The sequence below is a fragment of the Brachycentrus maculatus genome, unplaced genomic scaffold (assembly GCF_059751285.1).
Source record: "Brachycentrus maculatus isolate JH-2025_06_01 unplaced genomic scaffold, ASM5975128v1 h1tg000367l, whole genome shotgun sequence".
In the NCBI taxonomy this organism is placed as follows: Eukaryota; Metazoa; Arthropoda; class Insecta; order Trichoptera; family Brachycentridae; genus Brachycentrus; species Brachycentrus maculatus.
The window spans coordinates 134,982-155,208 of NW_028281116.1; the positions used below are offsets into that span (position 1 = coordinate 134,982).

Genomic DNA, 20,227 nt, shown 5'->3' on the forward strand with positions numbered 1-20,227 from the left:
AATGTAAACTTTAACGAAAAATTCATTAGTAAAAGAAATCTACCACACGCCCCCACTTTGACGCTAATAAAAGGTAAAATCTACGTTTTAATCGTTTAAAAGACTCAGGAGGAAAGGTAGAGCGATCCTTACCACAGGATCTCGGTCTATGAGAATAGAAGGATTCACTATCAAGATCCCGTCGCCATGAAGTAGGACCTAAGGATTAATAAAATATTTACTGATTAAGAGAAGAATTTTCATCTAGCTAGCTAAGTACCATCTTAAGAGTTAGTTTTAATTACTATTCGCTAAGTTAAAATCTCACTGTTACCGAACAGGACCCTAGGCGGGATCCTTTCTAAGCATTCCCCTTTTGATCCTGTACTCAATTTCAACGATCACAGAGCGCAAATAGGCGTATTTACAACGTGATGGAGTACCTACCCTCGCAGCGCTTCTCCGCTACTCGCTCGATTCAGACTTGTCTCGTCAAGTTATTACAGTCGTCAAAGTTATGAAAAATATTTTCTGACCTTTTACATACAATAGCAACAGCAACGAACACATTAAAAGAAAACTTATTCGAGTTTTATATTATACACATTTTTTTCAGATTTGTAATATTTTTAGACAAACATAATTATAAATTAAAAAAAAACCTCTTTCAATATAACCTAGAATAATGCGGATCTCATGTACGAACGAAAGTTTTGAACAAAATACAATAATTTATGGTAAAATCTTTCAATTTTTAATTAATGTTTTACAAAGTAAATACCACTTTTTCTTAAAATCTACTGTGACACGTGTTTCGATGCATTCCGCACATCCGATCATTTTCAAACACCGTATCACGTTTGAAAATGATGCGGAATGCATCGAAAAACGTGTCATAGTATATTTTAAGAAATAGTGGTATTTACTAAGTACAATAATTTAAGTTATAAACTACAGAATTGATTGTTTAATTCGTAAAAAAAAAAACAATATTTTTATTCTTGCGACATGCGTTTCAATACTATTCTCACGTGTCTTAAAATAACATTTAAGAAGTGGCAAAGTTGATACGAACCTAGAAACACGAAACTACAGACCGACTAGACTCGAATGAATGCTAGTCGACAACATAAAAAATAAATAAAAATGTCTAAAAAAAGTTAAGGTAAACGAATGATTAATGCACTGCCCATAAATTTGTAACATGTATAAAGAACAATTTATTATGGCCGGGTCGATGTGACCATTTTTCGCATTTGTATCCTAAAGAGTATTTGACTTGGAATAAAAGAGAAATCACCGTTCCGAGCATTACGAAGAGGGAAACGTTTCTCTAATGTCCTTCTAAATCGTGAGTGTTCACATCAATATAGGACAGAACTGTGCTAACATAAAATAAATAAACCCCAAAACTTTATGGGGACGTTTCGCCGAGTGTGCGTGCTAAGGGTTAACTCCAAATCGACCCTTTTATTCTCATACATAAAGAAAACAATGGGCTTATAGAGATGAGCTTAGGAATTGAAGAAATCGAGAGCTTTCTTTAAATTTAAAAAAAAATGCGCTAACTGTACGCATATAAGACTAAGAATATAATCAGTATATTGATGCTACAAATGTGCTGTCCACCTTCTTAGTGTAGTGGACATCACATTTGGCTACCATACTGAGGAAACCGGGTCCGATTCCTAGGGGGATTAATAAGGTCAAAATAATTACGTGTTTTTTCACTCTCCATAATATTCATTTATTATTTCCCTGGACCTGAAACGCAGGACTGATAATTTTACCTTCATATAATGAACGATTGAAAAAATATTCCGTCGATTTGGAGCAGTGCCCTATGCACCATAGGGTGCAGATAAGGGTCAGTAGTAGATATAATTGATTTACACGTTAGAATTTTTCATTTCTTTTTTAAAGTGAATATCCGTTTGATAGTTTTTTTTTATATCTAGGTGTCGGTTGGCCAAATTATCATCTACTATATAAAGTATTTTTCGCGCTATTAAAATAATAATCGTATACGCTCGGGTTTTGTATTAGCTTTACGAAGATTACACTAGAATATTTCATAAGTTTTAAGCACCCCATATGCAAGGATTTTTTTATGGATTCACCCCTAAGAATAATGGTTATATGTTTTTTCATATTCACCTACACAAATGTTACATTTTTATGCAAAACATTTTCTGTGTGTGTTGTCGGTAATGTAAATGTATAAAAACAAAAGTAAACACGACAATGCTTCGAATTTCATTTCGAATTGCACAGCAGATTGCAACAAATACCTTTTATTTCAAATTGTATAATTGGATTTGAATTATCATGCTCAGGTGACCATGATCACAGTTTTAATACAGATATGTCCATCAGGACATATAAGTCACACAATTCAAACCAGAATGTTGAAAAAGTATACACATTTAATCTGAATTAAAACCGTACCTTTTCAACAAGTTTCATAACATTTCTCTTGAAATAAAAAAAAAAATACATATATATAAATATTTGTCAAGATGTCTCTAAACATCAAACAATATATTCACATGATGAATAGTGAAATTATATTTATATAAAATTTTGACTGAATTTTGACTGAATATTGACTGTACCAATCCTCAAAAGTATTTTAAATACAGTATACATGAAATGTAAGAAACATTGTTTAAAAATAAACGTATCCGACAAGTTTGACCATTTTTAGGAATAAATGAGCACCATCGAGGAACCTCATTTTTTATTTTTAAAAAAAACTAGTTTGATTACAGACATAAATATTTAAAAAAAACCAAAATCAGTGCTAAAGGCATTCAAAGATGTGTATATTTTCCCTACCCTCCAGTCTGTTCTTATCCTTCGTTAAATCCGAACTAAAATCACTGAACTATCCGGTTCACTTCTGCATAAAATTTCATAATTAATCAGAGGAGATAATGATGAATCGTTATCGCATTCTTGTTTAATGACATAACTGGAACCGAATCAAATGAGTGATTCTAAGATCGCTGAATTGATTTTGAAGACTTCCAGCGACGCTTATTATCCACTCTCTGGAGATAAATTTCCTTGTGCAAGTACGTCCTTTGCTTCTTATCTAACGTTTCTTTCCCGCTTTCGTTTTGGAGAAATTCTTTCGTTGCAATTAAAAGGAAATTTATTCTACTGACTGCGGTAATAAATACTGAAGACGCTGTACCAACGATAATGTTACTTTAGGGGGAATGGTCTTAATGAGTTACGTGTTGTAACACACTATCATTATTGGATATATCACAAAAGAGACCGAAGTATGTAATATAAAATAAGATGAGAGCATCCCACTAAGAACAAACGTATCCCCGGGTACAATTTATCTAATTACCTAGCTGTCCATCACATATTCGCTTGCTTGGATATATTCGCTTGCTTGGATCTATTCCCTCTTTCTTTCAACTCCTTTCCTATTCTCTGTCCTACATCCTGTGCCCTTTTTACTATATCAGCCTAGTGAAGTCATGTGATTATGTTTAATTTTCACAAGAAAATTGTAATTCTGCTTTTATTAAAACACCTCTTTAAAACAAATTGTAGTGTTTAAAAAAATATTATTGAATATTTTTTAACGAAAAACTAGCTTACTAAGCAAAGCTACGAAAGCTTAGAAACTTGGAATGAATTTGAGTTACATAAGAAATTGGAAAATGCTTTGTGAATTAGGAACAGTCACTTAAATAAATATTTTTATTTACTTGAATTCATCCATATCAGCAAAGCTTGTCTGGTAAAAAATCGTTTCCATATGGTATTTTGGCGAATTTTATCGTCATGTCTCGACACGTGCGCAGGAGAGATTCGGTGAAGATATAAGGATGCGTGACTCTTAAGGCAGACGAAGTGACCTCTTTCCCGACTTCACTAATCTAACATCAAGACCTCACGTCCCAATTTGAATAAGAAAATAAAAAAAAGATGTAAAAAGTGAATAAAAAGAGTGATGGCACAGTATGTAGGAGAATAATAGAAAATGCAGGAAGAAAGGAGAATGCTAAACACGATGTTAGAAATAACGAGATGAATTGCTGCGGTGGGCATAAAAACACAGTAAAAAAAGTTTTACGATGAACTTTGGTAGGTAGTTTATGAATGAAAAAGTATGTGAGAAAAAAACAACATACAGAAGAGCCCTGTGGCTGCGATCAAATAAAAACTTATATCATACTGTTTGTTGACTTACGTAAAAAATATTATTCGTAGTTTTATTTTTATTTTTATATTGTTTATTTATTTTTTAATTATACATTTATTCGCCTCCACAGTGGTAAGTGCGTTTAGCGGCCATACCATCATGATTGATACTAAGCCTTTGCCACCTTAATACTCTTGTGTAATTATTTCAGGTCGAGATTTCTTCCAATATATCGACGACAATCAATTGATTGCCGGTTCGAAAAATTATATTTCCATATTTGCAGGATCTTGTAGCATTATTTTAATGCAGTACAAGGGGTAAATAAGATGATTTGTTTCATTTTATGCAAACAATTCAAAAGAAAAATATTTGATGACCTAAATACAACGTAAATATGTGGATGAAAACAATTGAACTTCTTCAAGGAGTTTTTTTTTACTACAGTATGTGGAAGTAATAAATATTTATAAGGAATCCGATACGGAACTACTGGAGCAGCAGGAAATACACTCGGATAGATAAGAGAAGTTTCCTTAATACAGTTCAAAATTTAATGTAAAACTTCTGTTCTTGAAGTTCGTTAACTCTTGCAAAAATATAAAATGTAAAATGCTATTTTACTTGCATGCGACACGTAAACTAAAGATAAATACCGTAAATAAGTTTGAAAAACAATCAGTTTGTACGATTATCATCGAGAAATATTTAAATCATGAAGCAAAGAAGAGACGTGGAAAATCATTTTTTTTAAATAAAATACTTCCATTCGTGTTTACAAACATTTCATTTAAATATATTTTCAAGTAAACTTCAGCGGATGACATTTTCGAAACTATCAAAAAATTACGAAAAAATCTATTGTAACTTTGCATACCTTTTACGTATAATTCGAACTAAAAGCATATTTCTGAATATCAACGTACATGAGAATCCGCATTTATTCCGATTATTAATAAATATTAATATTTTACATTTTGAATAATAAAGATTATTTTAAATGTAAAACATGTGGTCAAAAATCACGGCATATACAATTTATTCATAAATACAACAACTTATTTTAAATAAATGAATATTATTTAATAGTAGGATTTTTCGATGGTTATTAAAAGCACTACGAGAAACAGATATATCGAGAGAGAGAGAGAGAGGGTTTATGCGAGTTATCTCGTTTCTTTATATAAAGAAACCATTTTATTATACAAGACTTTTCTGTTTTATTCTACAATTTGGCGTGAAATACAGTCCGATCGTGCAACTGCAAGAACGGATGCAACTAAATGAAAAATAAAGAGAGTAGAAAACTAAAATGATTCAGACTGAAAAATGTCTGATCTCGCGACCCTTCAGTAATAGTTCAATATTTGTCTGCTCCTGATAGCGACGCTTCTAGGTATTTGATTGATTGGAAATTGAACATAATACTTTTTACGAAAATTCTGGAAGTAGCTATTCAGTTTTACATCTGCCCTTTTCATAATGTATTTAATTAAAACGAGAATAACCAACATCCTTGGAGTCATTTTAATTTTATTTATTAAACCTTTTGTATCCACATTCTTCTCCGTCTTCATTTTCTTAGAATACTGCATTGATTTTCGAACTATACGGATGTTCGACATATCTGAAACAAAAGATAATGAAAACAAATTAGTTACAATATTCTGACATGAAAATAAAGTTGTTTTTGATGGAAAAACAAAACGGAACAAAAACAATGTATTAATCCTTAAGATGTTTATTTTATCCAATAATAACCATTTAGATAAATATTATAATAGATAAAAATAAACAAACATTCAGTATCGGGTTTTGTTTGACGTAAGAATAGTGACTTTTTTGGTAAATATATAAAAATACTGTAAAAAAACATTTCACAAATACCACTTTGAGTTTATTAAAATAAACACGACTAGTTTTGAGAATCACAGATCGTTTATACATTAAAGAACTCAAAAAATGTGGTATTAAACGAGTGTGTTATTTTTCATATACAAATCATCATGTCACTCCATACAGTTAATGCCACAAACATATTATGTCCGTTTATTTTGTTTATGATATGTATAGTATTGTAAAATAAAAATTTATCTATTTTCGAGAGGAAAATAGCGCCACGATGCATTCATTTTGTGAAAAGAAAGTGGTAAAACTTTAAAAATAATAGTTAAGCAGAAGAATATTTATGTAGATATCCGAGAAACAATGAAGCACGTTAATCACGTAGATAAACAGGGGGAAACATTTATTCACACGCTCGTTTATTCGTTTGCGAGGTAATAAAGTAAATCGTTGTGGCTCGCAGGTGAGGGGTGGTGGGGTGGTAGGGTGGCGGGCGGGGAGGGGTCAGCCAAGAGGGGAGAATTCATAATACCGAGAGAGGAATACTTTGTTCTTAGTAATTACCTATTTGGAAGTCATGAAAAAGAATAGAAGCGCAGAATTTGTAATGTTTTATCGACAAAGTTAAAATAATATCCAAAACAATATTTTGCTTTTAATATTTGAAGTAGTCTGATATTTGAAATGATTAAGCATTAAATTAATAAACACAAAACCCATCAATAGTTACGTCAAGTAACTGGGGTAGCAGTTTTAGTTAGTGAATGTTGAAAATGTAATGGAGACTTTAACTTGAAAAAAATAAAAATGTTTTAAGGATACGTTACTTCGAAAATAAAATAAAAATCACAATAGAGGCCTTAAACACTCATGTGGAAATATTCAAAAAAAAATTTGTGTAATTCGAGAGAGTGAGAGTGAATTGTAAAATTAATGAATCGTTACATTTGAAGTAAATAAATTATGAAGACCATTAAAGCATTATATGCATATTTACATTTGTTTATTTTTAACAATTTAAAATGTTTTTATATTAGTTTTTTTTTAATTCATGTATAAATTAAAGGATAATTTCTGTAGTACTATAATAACAATATGGAAACTTCTTAGCAATAAGCATGATAATTAACGCATTTCTTTTCTGTACATGAAGTTTAAACATATAAATTAATTATTAAATATATCTATAAAATAGATTTTGATCACAGGTAGCAAGTTGCACGACCGACATGAATCATATTGAAACAAAGTTCAGTTTGAAGTTCGCATCCCGAAGCTTAGTTCCGTAATCGCCAGGATCCGTCTCCCGCGTTAGTGGCGGAAGCGTAGTACGTAGTACGTAGCAGGGCCGGCGCACCTTACGTAAGTACTCGGAACATTACGCCGGGAAACGTCCGAGAAATAAATTTCGCAACTCCGGAAATATTTATCAGCATCTCAATACTATGCAGCTGGTACCAATTTAGATTGCGAAACTTATTTCACTCCCCTCGCTCCGACCATATACGGCACGCAGTAAAACGGATATTTTCCCATATTTTCCGGAACAAATAAATGCCGATGATAAACAATACGAAATTAAAGTACACAATAAAGCAACTGGAATCGATTTCGTTTTGAAAAGGCATTCATATTTTGCACCCTCTTTCCACATATTATATTATACGAAAAACCATGGTACTTTCTTTCAAACCTATCTGCGCCCAGGTGTCAGCTTGACCGTGAATGCCTTTGTAATCAAAGGCATTGACTTGGATTGGTCCCGCTTTTTAGTTCATTAGACCAAAAAATCAAAAACATTTGATATAATACTGATGAGTTAGGTGAAGGAGCTCAGGGCGAAAGATATAACTGCTTTATGGGTAAAAACATGAAAAATATCGCACAGGCACTCGCGATTGAATAGTCGTACTCTTTAAAGCTTTAAACGAGTGGCATGAAAAATAATTAACCTTTTTAAAAAGGTTTAAATTAAATACCTTCGCAGAAATGAAAACATTTTGCCTAAAAAACAGAGACTTCAATATTTTGTCTACTACAAAAAAATCTATCAATGCGTTATTCGGAACATTATGTGAGAACAAACAAAAATCTTGCTGCTTGCCCTCTTTTGCTGGGATATAGTACATTTTCTGGACATTCCGAAAACATGCACAACTGAAAATTCACGATATTTGATTTATGACGTTCTTGAAAGGAGTGAGCGATACGTTAGGTAATTAAATTAAAAATTTAGTTAGTAAAAGATTGAACCCGAAGAACAAAATCGACATAAGTCTTATGGCTTTGATAATAAATTTGATACGTGATACAAATTGGTAATTTCCATTTTGATTATAAACGCAATGAACGAATCTTAATAACGATTTCAGAAATGAAATATCGATGTCAAATATATAAAAGCCCTACACGGAATAAAAATGATAATAATATATTTACGTACATAAGACATTTGGGTTTCTTTATTATTCTGAATTCAGAGGAATCTAGAGACAAATTGCGAAGGGAATTTAGAATACATAGGCACAGCCCTAAGCAAATGACAGCCTTTGTAAGTCGATTGATTGCTAGCGGATATGAAATAGCAGAGAGGGTTTTTAATAAAGGATAAGATAAGCAAGGAATAATAATTTTAATCCAAAAATCGATATTCAATCTGATCTGATTTCAGTATTATTATCTCGCAGAGAAAATCGAATTCTTATAATCTGGTTTGAATATTGACAATTATTCAATTTAATTGAATTTAAATAGCGATCAGTATTCAAGCGATCAGAGATTGTTTAATTTATATTAAAATGATAATATTCCTAGCCTGAGATAAGCATCATCGATAAAATTAAGAAAGGTGTGTTGAGATGGTTTGGACATGTTGAACGTATGAGTGAGGAAAGAACGGTTAAACAAATTTATGAGGCGAATTAAGTTGGAAAAAGAAGCAGAGGAAGACCAAGAAAAACTTGGCACAATCAGGTATGTCAAATACTTGAAAGCGGTTGGATCAGGAGTAATAATCGTCGGGTATGTATGAGATGCATGAATGTAGAAAAGGCGAAGAATGTTTGCAAAGAGTGGTGTGGCGTTTGATTCTCTCTGCCTACCCCTGCGGGGAAGCGGCGTTATGGTTAGTTAGTTAAATTGATATTCTCCATCAATATGAAAATAATGAGGGTTTTAAAAACAATGTTTTTTTTTTTTTTTTTTCTTCTAGCATTATTTTATAATGAAATAACACCGATTAAATGAAATTTGTGGTATCCCACATTTTATTAATTTTTTTCATTTAAAAAAATCACACGTCATTATTGATGTGATGCATTAGTTTTCATATCAAATACAACCATAAAACAATGTCAGTCACTATTTATTTAGTACCTAAAGTTAATTACAACGAGATATCACACGCTAAGGATCAACTTTGATAATAATAATAATAATAATAATACAGTTTACGTATGTATATGATAATCATAATATCTGAAAATATATATTTTTCAATACTTGTCTCAAAGTTCTTTACATAAATGGACATCAAAGTATAACCACAGTATATATAATAAGTATAAAAGTAGGGTATCCAAATCAATAAAAAAATCACAAAAATCTTATTTTTTTAAATATAATAAAAACAACTAACGATGTCAAATATTTTACTACAAATGTAATTTGAAACATGTGAAAATTCCTATCAGTAATCAAACAAACTGCAAAATAAAAAAACTGACCTCTGAAAGTGTTTTTCGAGAAAAGAGGGGACGGAAAAGGATTGGAGGAGATAAAGACACGTAAAATGAATTCAGATCTGACTCCTGAATCTTGTCGAGTAATGTTGTGATCTTGAATTATTAGACTACTACACGGGATGCATGTTAAATAAAGGAAAAGAGGGGCGGCGAACGAAAACCCGAATACAGAAACTGTAATGGCGCTTTGAGAAAAACAACCTGATTTATAATTTACAACATTTTGAGTGTGTCCAAATAAATAGTGTGTATAAATTATCTGGTCAAATTATAAGCTTAATAATAAAAATGAAAATGGTATTTTCTGGCGTTTCTCATGTGTGTGATTATAATCCGGGATTCGGATCTCACATACTAATATAAGAGTTTCTGCTTAATAAAAAAGCTTCTTTACATCTCACCAATAGATGTCTCTAGTGAAGTTCTAGTGATTCAAGAACAAAGTTTCTAAATTGGTTCATATATATAGAACTTCGAAGAATTTGAGTAGTGTGGTTGTCAATAATGGGTAGAATTGGTGAATGTTACACGTGTGTAAAGTGATCACTCAAACCAGCCTATGACGGTCGTAAGCCCCGTAAATGCCCAGACTTCCATATTCTTCTTCATCTTTGATGAAATGTCAAAAAATAATCTGATTTATAATAGAGAAATAGTGATGCTATTAACTCATGCTATGGTAGACGAACGTACTAAAGTAAAAAGTGGAATAACACTTGTTTATATGGCAGTCAGTTGAAAACTCAGACTGAAAATGATTGTTGAAAGTTAAAAGGCTAATTAATAGAAGATTAAGAAGAAAATTTGTTTTAAAAAAAACAGTGTGCAAAGATTTTAATTCACATATATAGGTTATGAAATGGAACTTTATTTTAAAAGACGAAATATTTAATTGTGAACACCACTTGGACAATTATCTACTATACTACGCATTTTTTTGACATATATTTTTTAAACTAAAAATTAAGCAGGCAAAATACTTTGAACAAAAATATTGTCTTCATTAAAAAAAAACTAAGACACAGAACGTAAAATTAATGTGCTTTGAATATTGAAAGCATTAACTTTGTGGATCATATTGATATACTATTTTGAGAAATAAAAAGACTTTGTTTTTTTATCCACTCACATTTGTGAGTAGATCAAAAAACGAAGTCTTTTTATTTCTCAAAACAATATGTAAAATTAATGCTCCAAATACACAAACCGACATTTGCGAGTACTTCAATCGCCATTGACATACAGGACATAAAATAATTTGCAGTTTCACACAATATGCTGTAAAAAAACTTTATTGTCAAAACTTTACACATAAATAATTTTAAAAATATTGTTTAATTTAAAAAAAATCTTAGTACTCCCCATAAAGTTCGTAGCCAAAACGGGTATGGTTTGTTTGATCCTATGATTAATACAGCGCTTTATTGCCAACCTTAAGTTAACGTATTTCTTCCATTCAATTGAATGTTTGTTTATATTTCCAAACTGAGTACATTAATCGAAAAACAATAGAGAAAGAAAAAAAAACACGAAAGGATATTTTTACAAGCTTTCACTTAAATAAAACAATTTAAATTTAAATGATGTTTTAAAACTCTTGGCACAGAGTAAATATTTTTTTGCCTTAAGCCCATTTTCCCACAGAGCGAAGTTTGTTAATTCTCGCTCAAAGATAATATAGCAGTCGTGACGCTATAATTAATAAAAACAAATGATAAATTAATATTTAAGAAAGTTTTCGTTCTCATTGGCTCATTGTTTTCCATTGGCGTGAACTTGTCTCTTCCCTTCACTAGAAAAACAAACCAGCGCGTCGATATTTCATGACTTCTTGAAGTACAAGAGACATCCCATCTGTGGTGCGTGGGTTAAAAAATAATTAAAAAGAATAAACATTTGAACAACTGTAAAATGAGTCAAAGAAAAAAATTAAATATGTACGTGTTTCAAAAAGACAAAACAGTAAACTCCCCTATAACGCTGAGATAGGTACCGTGTTATCGGGAGGAACGTAATACGAAAGTTAATATCTTTAAATTGCATTCAATTTTAAATGACTCATTACAGTCATTTCCGCTTGTTTTAATGCAATTATACAATATAAAACATTAACCCCTTATAAAATTCCATAAGATAAAAAGGTAACTATGTCAACGTTGTAGGAGGGTTTACTGTTTGCGGTTTAAATCTATTAGATTTTAGGGGTTTTTCACATGCTAACAGCTTTTTTTTTAGTTAAATTGTCATGTAATATAAACACTTTTTTCTAGAGTTTTGGATCGCATTGCAGGGTTCATAATCGTCACACCGTTTTACTTCAAAGTTAATATTTGACTATTTTGTGTACATAATTATATTTTATTAAAGAGGATGAATTTTAACATTTTTTAAAACCGAATACGGTGTTTGAAATGATGCAGAATGCATAGAAACACATGGCATAATAGATTTTTTTTAAATAGTGGTATTTACCAAGTAAAACATAATTTTAAATAAATATTAGTTAATTTGGATCGCAATATGTAAAAATCAACCGAGCAATGTCATTGATTGAAGATTTTTTTTGTCTTTTTTATGAATTTATTAATTGATCTTTATCAGCTCCGTATGTGAGATAAATAGATAAATTATAAATGAATAGATATTACCGCTGAATCAATTAATGAAATCAATATTTTTCACCTCTTAACTTCAATTCCATAAGTTAAACGTCGAATTTTTACAAAAAAAACAAACGAGGATCGATTCGGTAATTCAATTTGTTCTTAACATTTTTTTCTCATTGAGATTGTTTTGATATTTCATAATGAATTCATATGAATAATTCTCTATTATTTTTTGACATCTCATCAAAGATGAAGAAGAATATGGAAGTCTGGGCATTTACGGGGCTTACGACCGTCATAGGCTGGTTTAAGTGATCACTTTACACACGTGTAACATTCACCAATTCTACCCATTATTGACAACCACACTACTCAAATTCTTGGAAGTTCTATATTTATGAACCAATTTAGAAACCTTGTTCATGAATCACTAGAACTTCACTAGCGACATCTATTGGTGAGATGTAAAGAAGCTTTTTATTAAGCAGAAACTCTTATATTAGTATGTGAGATCCGAATCCTGGATTATAATCACACACACGAGAAACGCCAGAAAATACCATTTTCATTTTTATTATTAAGCTTATAATTTGACCAGATAATTTATTTACAACATTTTGAGTGTGTCCAAATGTTGTAAATAATTCTCTAAATGAAAAAGGGAAGGCGACGAAATTTTTGCTGGTAGTGATGATGAGAAAGTTGCGTCTGCGCATGAGCCGCTTGAAGTATTACAAACATCCGGCAAAAAGTTGTTTGACACTTTTCATTTGCTAAACAGTATTACGAAACTCCACTATAAAATAATTTGCAAAGCCAACAGAAGCAAAGTTAAGTAATACATACAGTTCAAGGTCAAAAGTCGCTAAATAACAATATTGAGACTGGAGCCTGTTTCGTAACAACTACGGGGGTGACCATTTTTCAACAATACGTTTAATGTAGTATTTTTTAAAATTATTAATAAGAATTAGAATGTTGATAAAAGTCATTTTAACATTGATGACGAGAAATCTTTAAATACATATTTTTTTTAGTAATACATACTTGAAAAATTATAATTAATACTAACTAAACTAACAATCACGCCACTTTTTTGCAGGGTTAGGGCGTTTGTGCACTACACGGAATTTTACCGTCCGGCACTTCAGTTAGCGGGATAATACGATGATCAACTTGGATTGGGTTGTGCTTTTGTCCATCTTTCTTCAGATTGGAGCCGTTGATCGGTGCATGAACACATTGCGCGTAAATTCGATCCCACTTAACTGTCGTAGTCACTTTTATTTTTTAAAACTGGACTGCCGGACGGTAGAATTCCGTGTAGTACACAAGCTGCCTTAAGCAGAGAACATAGAAAGTCATACTACTCTGTCTTGCAAACATTCTTCGTGTATTATACATTCAAACATCTTATTATACATTCATACATCTCTTCATACATACCCACCGGTTATATCGAATCCTGACCTGACCCCTTTGAAATATTTAACATACTTGGTTATCTAGTAATAATAATAATAACAAAAGGTTAAAAAGCTTTTTTAAAGACCGTTTTCTTTTTAAGATATATAAAACAAGCGCATATTTGAATGCAACTATGTGTTACAATATCAAAGCAATCAATGAATATCTTTAGAAGATTTAATATTTTGATGTGACATTCACATTTTTATTTTATATATTGTTTCAGCATTCGATTTACAGTAAGACATGATGAAATTGTAAATATTTTTCGGAATTTGCAAATCACTAAATGGATACAAATCACTCATTCAACTAACATTAACTTAAATTCGGTAGGTAATGGCAAACGGGTATATCTGTTAAATTTTTCATTTTCTAAGTTTGATCCACAAAATGTCTAAAATAGTGTATTCCATAATCTAGCAAAAGCATATAGCTGTAGTTGCAATACTTATTTAGTATTTTAAAGATATGTACATATGCCATCCGAAAAAATATTTAATTTCACAAGTTTGTTTTTGCTCTCCTGTAAAATTTGGTCTGAGACAGATATACCCCTTTGCCTTTACACTACCGAATTATTACTCCCAGTACTAAACAATAGGCCAAATAAATAACTTTAAAAATAGAAAAATCCTAAAAAACTTAAATAAAAATAATAATTCAATAAATAATATGTTATTTCGGAATTCCTCTCTTCATTTTTCATTTATTCTCAAACTCCACTTATTGACTCACCCCCTACCCCCTAACTCATTCTTACTTACCCCTCTCCTCTCTTACAGTACAGATAATTATTTATGATTTAATTTATATTTATACCCGAAGATGGAACCATCTTCAGCATCCGAAACTAGTCGTTAAAATTAATATTACTCAAGTGGTAAAAAAAGTGTTTTCATTTACAATTTCACATTGTTGTGTATTTAGATTTTTTAAATGTGTTAAACACTATATAATTGAGTTGTCTCGTGGAAGTTTAGGGCGGGCAGATTATTGGGTGTGTAGGCGCCTCCTAATTAACTTTTCCCAACATTGGTTGGTGGGGTAATTAACACGATAATTAGATAGTACTTTTGTTGTTGGGGAACGTTTTGGCAAAATCGGTTTCCTATCTAATCAGACTATTATTGATAGGACCAATAACGACCTCGGTAACAAAACTAGTGGATTAAACTTCAGATATTATATTTCATCTGTGGTATGTTTTTCATTTTACGATATTTAAACAATCATTTTTTTACCCGGAAGTATTCAAATTTGATATGCAGTGATATCATTTCCTAATACAAGCATTATTTTTTTTTTATAATTTAAATATTTTTTTTCTTTTTTATCTTCAAACCTTTATCAGCCCCAACCTAGTGCACAGGGCAATGCATCATATTAACGCAGTGTTATCTTGATCGTTAAAACATGAAGGAAAGGTGATCAGCCCTCCGCTTCAGGAACCAATCCAGGATAGTATTAAATAAATATTAGAGTGAAAAAATCACTCATATTCATTCGACCTTCCCATGAAATAGAACCCGGAACCTCTAGAACGGTAGCCGAACGTGCTGACCATAACATTACTCTTAATTTAACGATATTTAATAATCCATCTTTAATTTTACGATATTTCAATAATTAATTTTTACCCGGAAGAATTCAAATATGTCGCTCACTCCTTTCAACAACGTCATATATCAAAAATCGTCAATTTTCAGTTGTTCATGTTTTCGGAATGCCCAGGAAATTAATTTAAACCCAGCAAAAGTGGCATGTTTTAACTTAATATTTACTCGCTGCAGGGCAGAAAGTGTTGTTTTTGCATTTTGATGAAAAGATATTGTTTGATATATTTTTTTATATATACTAAATATTTTTCAAATGGAGAAAAAACACTAAGGTTTTACCTAAAAAGATCTGTTACCCAGTAAAAAGTTCAGTAAGTGGCTTGATATTTATTTATAATACATTTCATTATATTTTTAAACTTTAAAAACGATATCCTGAAAAATCACGTTATTTGATATATCGCTAATATTTTTTCTAAATCTTTGTTATACTTTTTTTGAATAAATAAATAAACATAAAAACCTCGATCATACAAATATGACCTTATTAATTTTAAAATGAGCTTAGTTTTTAAGCCATATGCCATTGATACAGGTAGAATCCAAGTATCACAATAATAAATCGGGTTGAATAGCAATAGTCCCACAAAAATCGTTGAATCAATATATTTTCCAAACCAAGCTCGGAGGTCAGACAGACGGGGGAGAAGGGGGGAAATTAATGGGACATGTGTGTCATTTGATCGATTGGGATAGTCACACGCCTAGAAAGTGTAAAGCTTTGGAGAGAAACTGTGTATAAAGCTTTCTACTGAAATAATCGACAAATCGAGAAGTCAAGCAAGGCAATAAGCTTATTTCAGATATATTTTTGTGCAGTTTTTATATTAAAAAAAATAGCCGTCTACTGAAATTATCGACCAGTGAAGTTTAAGACTTTTCTTCGGTTTTGATTTAAATAAATGGCTGTCTACTAAAATTAACGACGAGCTAAGTAATATACATATTTCAGATAATTTTTTATGCAGTTTTAATATTAAAAATAGGAGTCTACTGAAAGGAACGACAAGCCAAGTAATACACGTAATTTAGGATATTTGCTTACATAATTTAGATTTTTTTTAAATAGCTGTCTACTGAAACCTGAAACTATCGACAAGTCTAGTAATATATGTATTTAAGATATTTTTTTGCAATTGTGATAATTGAAAAAAAATGGTGTCTACTGAAATTATCGATTTTTAAAAATGCTGAGAAAATATTTATCTTTATTAGGTATGTAACGTGTAAGGCTTATAATAAAAATTAATGATCCGGAACCAGTAATAATTTTGGCACTCTAAAATACCCTTCAGAATGATTTATTTCAAAAGTTTTATTGCTGTGACTATTTTATTTTCAGACCGAGGTTGCGTTTATCAACCACATGAAACTTGTAACTTAATTAATTATGAAATAATTTTGCAAATTTGACATTTAAAACATAAAACATATTATTACTGTACTCGTGTGATTTATAAAAAAAGGCGAATTAAAAATTAAATAGACACCCGAAAGATGATTATCAATAGGTTAAATAACATGAGTTTTGGGACACATAAAATATTTCCCTTTTAAAACAGAGCATCGTATTTATGAGCTCGGATGAATATACGCTAATCCGAGAATTGCGAGATAAGTCCGTTAATGTATTGTCCCTGTAACGCGCGATGGTTACATTTAAAACAAAATACATTAAGGATCATATTTCAGAGGAAACGGTTTGTCAACTTTATTGGTTTGGTAAGTTCTCTATACACTCGCCGACCAGAGTTTTGTAACTGATTGGAGTGAAGACAGTCGAGCGTCAAACAAAGAATGTCTTATTTTTCCGGTCACAAAGCGCTTACTCCTTCCAACAACGTCATATATCAAAAAACTTGATTTTTCAGGAGATCGTTTTTAAAGTTTAAAAATAAAATAAAATGTATTTAAAATACATATCAAGCCACTTATTGAACTTTTTAGTGTGCAACAAATCTTTTTAGGTAAAACCGAAATGTTTTTTCTGCGTTTGAAAAATATTTAGTATATTTAAAAAATAATCAAAACAAAACATTTTCTTCAAAATGCAAAAACAACACTTTCAGCCCTAATGCAGGTAAATATTAAGTTAAAAATATGCCACTTTTGCTGGGATATAGTACGTTTTTAGGTCATTCCAAAAACACGCACAACGGAAAATTGACGATTTTTTATATATGACGTTGTTGAAAGGAGTGAGCGAAATATGCGACTGAGCATGGCGATTGGCAACTCGAGAGCGATTGGATCAGTCTTTGAATGCAAGTATGTTTAAGTCATTTTAACGAATAAATCGCAAATCAAGTAAATTGAAAAATGTATAAGTAATCGTTTGAAAAGATGTTCTTGAATAAATCGTATAAGATATTATGGAATTATCTTTATGTAGACCTAGGAGAACATTGAAAATATATGTTTATCAGGTAAAACATGGGATTAAAATTACTATATGTTTCGAAAAAGAAATCATTTAATTTAATTTAAGTATTAGCAAAATAATCCAAAAAATAATAATCAGTATCGTTGAACGGGGCTTCTTAAAAAATCTGTATTTGGTCTACAATAATGAACATATCGACATGAATCATTATTTCTCTAACAGTTGACACTTATTGCCACGATACTTCGATTGATACCAGGATCTAATTTTTTTTTGTACTGGACTTAAGTAACACATCAAAGTTCAAGTAGCTACGGTATCGTTTTTTTCTATTATAACCAATTATTATTTTTATGTAAGAATCCATAAATAAAGATATGATTTTTGGATAAAAACATTAATTAAATAAAATGCGCGTTAAAGATTAAATGATTAAGACATTTGCATTCAAGTGGTATTTTCCAATAAAACATTAAAAATATCAATATTATAATTTACCACCGCGGTATATAGATAAGGTATCAAAACAATAAAAACAAACATTATGTAAGTAAATGTGTATGTCATTGTGTTTGTTCTAATGAAAATAATATAAATATAAAAATGTAATTTAAAAATACGTTTTCACCTCTCGTTAATATTAAAAAAACGGTTAACACATTCTAAGAGCATAAATCAACGATAACTTATTTTGTAACCTCTTAATGTAGTATATAATCATTTTATATAATAATATAATTACACGTCAATTCAATGTGTAATTTACTAATTTAGTTTGATAAACATGTTCCAAAAAAACTGATAAAATTCACATGTTGGCGTGGAGCACATAATTAAAATTGTTAAAAAATGGGATTCAATCATAATTGATTGTTATTCATTTCTTATTCGTTTTTTAATTGACCATATAAACATATTTTTAGACCCTCATTACTGAAACGTGTGAGTTTATGAAAAAAATACTATTTTTAGTATGCTCATGAATGTTTGGAAATAAACAACTAACGTCAATCGAATATTCCTACATACAAGGGTTAACTGAGAAGTTTTCAGTCTTGTGAAAAAATGTATTAAAGTAGAGGTTGGGTGTTTTTTTCAGAACGATCTCTATGACGATGAATGCACATTTTCAGCGACAAATCGAAGGGATATTCAAAAAAAAAAATATTTGCCTCTTAAATAGGTATTTAAACCTTCCTCCTCTACCATTGTCCAAAAAAAACTGTATTTTTCATTTACGCAATAGCAATGAATACAACCAGAAAACTTACACACACGGCAAACATACTTGCTTGGGTATTATAATAAAAACATATACAAAAACACTCTCCCATGCAAATTTATGTGCGTGTATGTTTCCGTAAAGACTCATTCTAGCCACTAATAGGGATGACTCCACCGGGACAAAGAATAGATGATATCCATAATAATAATCAATTAAAACCGACAAGTATTTTTTTCAAGGCAGTGATGTTTTTACCCAACCCTCCTTCGTACAGTACCGCCAGTTTGACATAATTATCAATGTTTACAGAGACAATATAAATGTTTGCTTTTAATAAGGAAAAATTGTTACACGATAAAGAGTAAATATTTTGTTTAAAAAATACAAAATAATGAGTAAAAATACATTTTTGTGGGAGGAAGCGGTTCTGAACTGTAAAAAGTATAATTAAGTGATAAGAATTTTCATTACCACTGTTAGAGGATCAAATTATTAAAAGGAGTTAAGTGATATTCATCCGCATTAAATATTATATGACGATAAATAATTGAAAACTGGGAAAAATACAAACGGAACTTAAAATATGTTAAAAAGACTTTTACGAAAAATTGGTTCTGGCGTTATTTGTTTTAAAATAAGCGCCATACATTGTCAAATAAGTGATAACTTTTTACTATGTAAACAAGTGAGTATTGGTGAGAGGTTTTTTGAAAAACTATAATTATTTGAATAAAACATGTTTTTAATATTGGATATTAAAATGAAATAAAAAAAATGGCAAATTGAAAACTTTTTTTAAATGATGCCACGTTATTTTGAAAGTTATACTTCAAACAATCTGTCATACCAATTCACTGAAGATAACTTAATAGTAAACAGTGCTATTTTATACATAATATTAGATGACAAAAAAAAATATTTGAGTTTTGTCTGTATTTATATGATGATATACACAGAAATGAGACTGTGGCTCACATGTGTATGCACTTGTGTGTGACAATACGCAGGTAGATGCAATATGCAGTTGAAAATACAACACATGAATCAAATTAACACATTTCGTATGTTTATTATATTTACAACATTTTGAGAATGTCGAAATACTTGTTCACAAATCCGGATTATCTCCAATGATAGGAGTTATTTTTTATATTATTTTTTCACATCCAACATAGATGAAAAGAATATGGAA

The 20,227-nt window shown here is 30.6% G+C and overlaps 1 protein-coding gene across 1 annotated transcript in view; it reads right to left on the reverse strand.

Annotated features, from left to right (window-relative positions):
* Window positions 1–5,723: 5,723 nt before the first annotated feature.
* Window positions 5,724–20,227, reverse strand: part of Camta (Calmodulin-binding transcription activator) — a 328,860-nt gene continuing 314,356 nt past the window's right edge. The window contains exon 24 of the mRNA XM_088269893.1: window positions 5,724–5,774. The gene's annotated coding sequence lies outside the window, so the exon portion shown is untranslated. The remainder of the gene's footprint in view (window positions 5,775–20,227) is intronic.